The sequence below is a fragment of the Bombina bombina genome, chromosome 12 (genome assembly GCF_027579735.1).
Source record: "Bombina bombina isolate aBomBom1 chromosome 12, aBomBom1.pri, whole genome shotgun sequence".
NCBI lineage: Eukaryota > Metazoa > Chordata > Amphibia > Anura > Bombinatoridae > Bombina > Bombina bombina.
Genome location: NC_069510.1, coordinates 123,791,509 through 123,799,057, shown reverse-complemented (window position 1 = coordinate 123,799,057; position 7,549 = coordinate 123,791,509). Strand labels below are relative to the sequence as shown.

The 7,549-nt window shown below is 44.7% G+C and overlaps 1 pseudogene; it reads right to left on the bottom strand.

The window, feature by feature from the left end:
- Positions 1–2,674: 2,674 nt before the first annotated feature.
- On the bottom strand, positions 2,675–2,906 carry LOC128642890 (transcription elongation factor 1 homolog; annotated as a pseudogene).
- Positions 2,907–7,549: the final 4,643 nt, after the last annotated feature.

Here is a 7,549-nt window from a genome sequence, read left to right as displayed (position 1 = left end):
GTTTAATTGAGTTTTGAAATAAATAAGCAGATCAATATGTTAGTAATGACAAGAGCTTTCAAAATATGTAAAGTTATGGAGGCAACTTTACCATCACTTTAAATGTTGTTTTCCATTCGTGGCCCTCCTTAATCCTAACAAGATTGTACGCTCCTCTCAAATCAAGTTTAGTAAAGACCGTAGCTCCCTCGAGGCGGTCAATGAGTTCTGAAATAAGCGGAATAGGGTAAGCATTCTTAATGGTAAGACGATTAAGACCCCTATAATCGATACATGGTCTAAACTCGCCACCCTTTTTCTTCACAAAGAAGAAGCCAGCCCCTTCAGGAGAGTAGGATTTGCGGATGATCCCCCGCGACAGAGCATCGGCAACATCTTCCTCCATAGCACAATTTTCTGCAACAGACAGAGGGTACACCCGGCCCCGAGGAGGAATGGCTCCGGGTTGCAGGTCTATGGCACAATCGTAAGACCGGTGGGGAGGCAACGTACCGGCACGCAGCTTGTCAAACACGTCTAGGAACTCTTGGTACTCCTCTGGCAATTGAGATACCGAAGAAGTGCACAAGACTTTAACTGGTTTCCGAAGACAAGTAGAAAGACATTGCGGGGACCACGACAAAATTTCGGACCTGCGCCAGTCGAGACTGGGATTGTGCCTTTGGAGCCAGGGATAACCCAGAACAACCGGAAAATGAGGAGAGTTTATCACCTGGAACTGGAGGGTTTCAAAATGGAGAGCCCCAACAGCCATGGACAACGGAGCAATTTCGTAAGTAACGAGTGCGGGCTGAAGGGACCTGCCATCAATGGCCTCAATAGCAAGCGGAACGGACCGAGGCAAAACAGGAATGGAGTACTTAGATACAAAAGCACTGTCAATGAAATTGCCCGCAGCACCGGAGTCAACAAGAGCCTGAGTGACTATGGAGGAGTCCACCCAGGAAAGGACAACTTTGACCATAGGTTTCTCCTTAAGCGGTTCCGGTGACGAGGAAAAATCACTCAAGGTCTGCCCCCGAAAGGACCTTAGGTGTGAGCGTTTTCCGGCCGTGTAGGACAAGACTTCAAAAGGTTGCCCTGTAACCCACAATAGATGCAGAGCCCCTCCCTCCTAAAGGCCCTCTCCGCCGCGGAGAGACGCATGAATCCCAGCTGCATCGGCTCAGCAGTACATGGTGACTCGGGACCAGGAGGCATGGTAGGAGAGGGAGGCATGGGTGGGAACGAACACGTAGGAGACAACGGAACAGGAGGCTTCCGCAAGCGCTCCTTGAAAGAGGACCTCTCTCTGAGTCTGATGTCAATTAGGATCAAAAAAGACACCAATGCCTCGAGATCCTCTGGTAAATCTCTGGCAGCAACTTCTCTTTAATTTCATCAGAGAGCCCATGAAAGAAGACGGCAACAAGGGCTTCATTGTTCCAACCTACCTCTGAGGCAAGTGTACGGAACTCAATAGAATACTGAGCAACAGCTCTTGTACCTTGCTGAATGGACATGAGTCGTTTAGCAGCAGAGGAGGAGCGAGCCGGAACATCAAATACCCTTCGAAAGGAGGCCACAAATTCAGGGTAATTTGATATCACAGGTTTATTAGTCTCCCACAAGGGATTAGCCCAGGCAAGAGCTGTGTCAGAGAGTAACAAGATGAGAAATCCCACCTTAGCTCTGTCAGAGGGAAATGCCTGAGGTAACATCTCAAAGTAAATGCCCACCTGGTTCAAAAACCCTCTGCACTGATTAGGATCGCCTCCATATCGCTGAGGTAGAGGTGCAGAACCAGACATGCTCCTGGTAGGACTAGGTGCAGCAGCGGAAACAGGAGCAGCCATAACTTGCGGGACACTTTGGTTCAAATGTGCAGTGCGAGTCAGCAGGGTTTGCAGGGCTAGTGCAAATTGATCCAAGCTGTGATCCTGTTCATCCATTGGATTATTAGCACCATCAGGATTCATGGCCTTTGCGTAATGTCAGGGTGCCAGGAATCAGACTGACACGAGAAGTGCAAAAATAATCACACCTTTATTAATAGCAAAAAATAATAAAAAGTATTCCAGTGCTGGTGTGCTTGCACATGTGCAGTAACTCTCCATATACCTGTTGTGTAACCTAGGTTCCATTATGGCAGCACTATCAATTAGAGTTAGGGGCATGAAATGTATTTAGTGTCCCTTTAAATGCATTTAAGACTACTTTAATTTGAAGATTAAAGGTGATTTAAAGTATCTGCACTGCACAGTCAGCAGTTAAAACAAAGGGATACATGGTTTAATAGCAGGTGAACATTTAATACCTGGTCTTGAACAGCTCCTCACCAGGGCACATTTACTTCCTGGTTTTTGATGTTTTGGTGGTACACAGTGCTTGGTATAAATTAGAGAAATGTGTAATAATACTCCCCATTTTTGATTACAGAGCAAATAAAATGCTAGTCATATAAACCTTGGATTCACACGCTTATAAAAGAGCCACTATTTGATTGCTTTTAGCTTCTGTATGCCTATATTTTTTGATGGCTGAACTGCCTCCCTTATCCAGATCCAAGGGTTTTAGTAACTGAGCTCCATGAACTTGAACTGAGGTTGTGTGTGGTGTAATCAATGGATCAAAACACAAATGTTGGCAGCTGTGAGGGAAGGAGGGTAAGAGAGGTCTTCACAAGTAGAGCCTGCTACTGATAAGCTGCTTCACAGACATCAATCCAGTCACTATACACATCTACAGGCTCTGGAAGATAGGTTATCCAGGCAAACGGTGCAGGAAATCACCCCAGTGTTCCGTTCTCTATCCATCTTGACGTCACAGGATTTCTCGTGGTTACAGAAGGTGCAGGTAAATTGCATGTCAAGATTTCCAGTCTTCTTCTTAGGTGTAGGCTTCCTCTTCGACTTTCTGTGCCCCATTTCTGCATATAAGCTTTTCCCGCCCTGAGCACATTACCGTCTATACAGCTTTGTAGAATATAACCGGAAATTTGAAAACTACATTGCTCTGATAGTAAGGTGTCTGTCGCCTCTGCTGCTGCAAAGGTTGACCTCTTTCATAAGTCTGATGAAGAGGATACCTCGGTAGCTTCTGAGGGGGAAATCTTAGATTCAGACAGTATAATTCCTTTGGCTGATTCTGAAGAGGTTAACTTCAGATTTAAGCTTGAACACCTCCGCTTACTGTTAATAGAGGTATTGGCTACTTTGAAGGACTCCGATGCTTCTGTCGCTGTCGACCCTAAGAAATCTAGTAAACTTAATAAGTACTATGATGTTCCTTCCTCTGTGGAAGTGTTTTCTGTCCCTGACTGTGTGTCGGAGATCATTGCACAGGAATGGGATAAGCTAGGGATACCTTTCTCCCCGTCTCCCATTTTTAAAAATATGTTTCCTGTTGCTGTGTCCATTCGAGCCTAAGGTAGAAAAGGCTATTTCTATTTTGGTTAAGAGAACCACAATCCCTATTGAAGATAGCTGTTTCTTTAAGGATCCTATGGACAAAAAGCTGGAGGCTTATTTAAAGAAGATGTATGTGCATCAGGGTCTACAATGGCAACCTGCAGTTTGTATTGCCACAGTAGCAAGTGCAGCATCTTATTGGTGCAATATCTTGTCTGAATTGATTTTAAAAGAGACTCCTTTAGAGGAGATCCAAGATAGGATTAAGGCTCTCAAACTTGCCAATTCCTTTATCTCTAATGCTAACATACAAGTCATTAGACTGCTAGCCAACATGTCTGGCTTCACTGTTCTGCCCACAGGGCTATGTGACTGAAATCTTGGTCAGCTGATGTTACCTCTATGTCAAAGCACTTTTTGTTACCTTACAAGGGTAAGACCCTGTTTGGTCCTGGTCTAGTGGAAATAATTTCTGAAATTACGGGTGGAAAGGGGTCCTTTCTGCCACAAGACAAGAAGAATAGACCTAAGGGGCATCAAAATTCTAATTTTCGTTCCTTTCGTAACTTCAAAGGTCAGAAGTTTTCCCCTTCCTCCTCCAAGCTGGAGCAGTCCAAGTCCTCTTAGAGACCCAATCAGCCTTGGAATAAGGTGAAACAAGCAAAGAAGCCTTCATCTGAGACTAAGTCAGCATGAAGGGTCCACCCCCAGTTCAGTGCTGGATCAGGTGGGGGGCAGACTTTCCTTTTTTCAACCTGCTTGGATATGCAATCTCCCAGACCCTTGGGCTGTGGACATAGTATCTCAGGGTTACAAAATAGACTTCAAGACTTGTCCTCCCAGGGGCAGATTCCACCTTTCAAGATTATCTGCAGACCAGGTAAAAAGAGAGGCATTCTTGAACTGCGTCCAGGACCTTTTCTCCCTGGGAGTGATTGTTCCAGTTCCACTAAGGGAACAGGGTATAGGATTCTATTCAAATAGACCTAAAGTGTCTCAACAAATTTCTCTGGGTGCCGTTTTTCAAAATGGAAACCATTCGTTCCTTTCTTCCTTTGGTCCAAGAAGGTCAGTTTATGACGACCATAGACCTGAAGGACGCGTATCTTCATGTTCCCATCCACAAGGATCATCACAAATACCTGAGGTTCGCTTTTCTAGACAAGCACTTTCAATTTGTTGCTCTTCCGTTTGACTTTACTACAGCTCCCAGAATTTTTTCAAAGGTTCTGGGGGCTCACTTGGCAGTTGTCAGGTCTCAGGGAAATGCAGTGGCGCCCTATCTGGACGACATCTTGGTTCAGGCGCCATCTTTTTAACTACCAATATCTCATACAGAGATCTTGTTGTCTTTTTTACGTTCCCACGGATGGAAAGTGAATCTGGAGAAGAGTTCCCTTGTTCCAGCTACAAGGGTGGTTTTCTTAGAGACCATCATAGATTCCCCATCTATGAAGATTTTTCTGATGGAGGTCAGAAAATCCAAAATTCTCTCTTCTTGCCTCTCTCTACAGTCTACTGTTCGGCCATCAGTAGCTCAATGCATGGAGTTCCTTGGCCATGAAGGAGGTGACTCGGATTATTTAGAGGGCAGAAACTCACAATTGTCTTCTATCTGCCATCCACGTTCCAGGAGTGGACAACTGGGAGGCGGATATTCTGAGTGGACAGACTTTTCATCCCGGGAGTGGGCTCTCCACCCGGAGGTGTTCTCCAGGTTAACTCTCAAGTGGGGGGTGCTGGAGTTGGATTTGATGGCGTCTCGTTAGAACACCAAGCTTCCAAGGTACGGTTCAAGGTCAAGAGATCCTCAGGCCGCCCCTGATAGATGCTCTGGTGGTTCCTTTGGCTTTTGGTCTAGCATACCTGTTTCCTCCGTTTGCGCTCCTTCCACGAGTCATTGCTTGTATCAAACAGGAGTGTCTGTAATTCTAATAGCTCCTGCTTGGCCTCGCAGGATCTGGTTTGCAGACCTAGTGAAGATGTAGTCTCTCCCTCCTTGGAGGTTTCCTCTGAGGAAGGACCTTCTAACTCGGGGTCCTTTCCTCCATCCAAATCTCGTTTCTCTGAAGCTGACGGCATGGAGATTGAATGCTTAGTTCTGGCTAAGCGTGGGTTTTCTGAGTCAGTCATTGATACCATGCTTCAGGCTTGCAAGCCTGTTACTCGTAAGATTTACTATTAGGTATGGCGCAAATACCTGTATTGGTGTGAATCAAAAGGCTACTCTTGGAGTAGAGTCAGGATTCCTGGAATTTTGTCCTTTCTCCAGGAAGGTCTGGAGAAAGGGTTGTCAGTCACTCTGAAAGGTCAGATTTCTGCATTATCTATTCTAAGCGTATGGCAGATGTGCCAGATGTTCAATCCTTTTTTCTGGAAGTGCAACTGCGCAACTCAATACACTATTTGCGCAACTAAAACAGTGAGGCCGCTAACGGGTACAGGTATTTAGTTGCGCAAATAGCGTATTGAGTTGCGCATGCACAGTTGCATTTCCAGGCAGAGTTACAAGCACGGGAGCGTGCTGTGAGTAAAATCCATGGGGCACATGGTGAGGCTCCTATTGGCTGAAAGAGATGCCAATCAAATACTACACTGTGAAAATCTCTGACAGGGGCTGTATAAAATCAGGTAACGGAGCCTGAAAAAAACACTGATTTCTCCAACATAGGTGTGTCCGGTCCACGGCGTCATCCTTACTTGTGGGATATTCTCCTCCCCAACAGGAAATGGCAAAGAGCCCAGCAAAGCTGGTCACATGATCCCTCCTAGGCTCCGCCTACCCCAGTCATTCTCTTTGCCGTTGTACAGGCAACATCTCCACGGAGATGGCTTAGAGTTTTTTAGTGTTTAACTGTAGTTTTTCATTATTCAATCAAGAGTTTGTTATTTTCAAATAGTGCTGGTACGTACTATTTACTCAGAAACAGAAAAGAGATGAAGAATTCTGTTTGTATGAGGAAAATGATTTTAGCAACCGTAACTAAAATCCATGGCTGTTCCACACAGGACTGTTGAGAGCAATTAACTTCAGTTGGGGGAACAGTTTGCAGTCTCTTGCTGCTTGAGGTATGACACATTCTAACAAGACGATGTAATGCTGGAAGCTGTCATTTTCCCTATGGGATCCGGTAAGCCATGTTTATTACGATTGTAAATAAGGGCTTCACAAGGGCTTATTTAAACTGTAGACTTTTTTTGGGCTAAATCGATTGATATTAACACTTATTTAGCCTTGAGGAATCATTTATTCTGGGTATTTTGATTTAATAATATCGGCAGGCACTGTTTTAGACACCTTATTCTTTAGGGGCTTTCCCAAAGCATAGGCAGAGTCTCATTTTCGCGCCGGTGTTGCGCACTTGTTTTTGAGAGGCATGGCATGCAGTCGCATGTGAGAGGAGCTCTGATACTCATAAAAGACTTCTGAAGGCGTCATTTGGTATCGTATTCCCCTTTGGGTTTGGTTGGGTCTCAGCAAAGCAGATACCAGGGACTGTAAAGGGGTTTAAAGCTTAAAACGGCTCCGGTTCCGTTATTTTAAGGGTTAAAGCTTCCAAAATTGGTGTGCAATATTTTCAAGGCTTTAAGACGCTGTGGTGAAAATTTGGTGAATTTTGAACAATTCCTTCATGTTTTTTCGCAATTGCAGTAATAAAGTGTGTTCAGTTTAAAATTTAAAGTGACAGTAACGGTTTTATTTTAAAACGTTTTTTGTACTTTCTGATCAAGTTTATGCCTGTTTAACATGTCTGAACTACCAGATAGACTGTGTTCTGAATGTGGGGAAGCCAGAATTCCTATTCATTTAAATAAATGTGATTTATGTGATAATGACAATGATGCCCAAGATGATTCCTCAAGTGAGGGGAGTAAGCATGGTACTGCATCATTCCCTCCTTCGTCTACACGAGTCTTGCCCACTCAGGAGGCCCCTAGTACATCTAGCGCGCCAATACTCCTTACTATGCAACAATTAACGGCTGTAATGGATAATTCTGTCAAAAACATTTTAGCCAAAATGAACCCTTGTCAGCGTAAGCGTGGATGCTCTGTTTTAGTTACTGAAGAGCATGACGACGCTGATATTAATATCTCTGAAGGGCCCCTAACCCAATCTGAGGGGGCCAGGGAGGTTTTGTCTGAGGGAGAAATTACTG